The sequence below is a fragment of the Egretta garzetta genome, unplaced genomic scaffold (genome assembly GCF_000687185.1).
Source record: "Egretta garzetta isolate BGI_Z169 unplaced genomic scaffold, ASM68718v1 scaffold608, whole genome shotgun sequence".
NCBI lineage: Eukaryota > Metazoa > Chordata > Aves > Pelecaniformes > Ardeidae > Egretta > Egretta garzetta.
The window spans coordinates 289,159-290,375 of record NW_009260498.1 but is presented as its reverse complement, the minus strand read 5'-3'; positions in this window follow the sequence as shown (position 1 = coordinate 290,375).

Below are 1,217 nucleotides of genomic sequence, written 5' to 3'. Positions count from 1 at the left end.
CAGGCGCTGCTGCCTGAGGTCTCCTTTGGTACAAATTAGAGTAGTTTTGGGGTGTGGGAGCAGGCGCTGCTGCCTGAGGTCTCCTTTGGTACAAATGAGAGTAGCTTGGGGGCTGCTCTGATGGCTGCAAGCTGTCTGGGGGCCTCTAGGGAGGACCCAGGTCCGAGGCGTCCTCGGTACGCATGGGGCGCCGGCTGTCCCTCTCCTGGGCTGATTTCTTTTGCTGCAAGGGCCCCAAGGAGCTCGTTCCAGACCAACCAGCGCTGGAAGAGCAGGGACACCCAGCTCAGGGAAATCCACACCAGGGACCTTCCAGCAAACCCACAATCTCTTTTACATTGTCTGAAAGTGGGAGGAATAAGAGAGACTGAAAATTACCCCTTCCCATCCCCCCCTCACCCCCACCCCCCCCAGCTCTGCCTGGGCAATCTCAGAATTTATTGAGACAACTCCCGTGGGATGCTACATCATGTCACCCAGGCCCTGTGTATCAGCTCCTCTTTTCCTGCATCTGCTGAGTGAAGAAATATGATAGCAGGAGGGATAATGAAGCAGACGTGTTTTCTTCAAATCAAACCGATTCTCCCTTAAGATGGGATAAAAGGGTAAAGAACTTTCCCTTTGCGATATTTTTCTCAGTAATGCGTTTTGACAATTTAATGTAGAAGTCATAGAGTAGTGAAGACAAAGTCACCCGGTGGGTGGACATCGGAGAGTTCAGTTGCCTTTGTGATGAATTGGTGATAGTACAGAGATGACAAAACAACACAGGGGGACAAGAAGGAGGCTGGCAGCACTGTCGGCAACATGCACAGGATAAATTGAACGCTACACTTCTTCCAGGGTCTTCAATAGTCCCAGGCATCCTGATATAATTTATGAATTGCAATTAGCATTTTATTACGGCTCGTGCTTGTGCTGCGTACCTATCGCTTGGGTTCAGGTTTTACAGGAGTTGCAGAGCAAAGTTTGCCTGAGTTTGAGGCACCTATTTATTTAAATTAAAGCAATAAATATGCTCAAGAGGTTGCTTTCCTGCTTTTAAGCTGCAGCGGTTGAGAGCGTGGATTTCTTGCAGAGGTTTCTTGGGGCACTGGATCACGTCCTGCCTGTGTTTGACAGCCTGGCCCAGGAGCGCCGCCGGACCGCTGCAGGATCGCCAGGAAAGCGGCCAAGGGAAGCGCCAGGACCTGTCTGCACCCAGCAACTCCAGGACA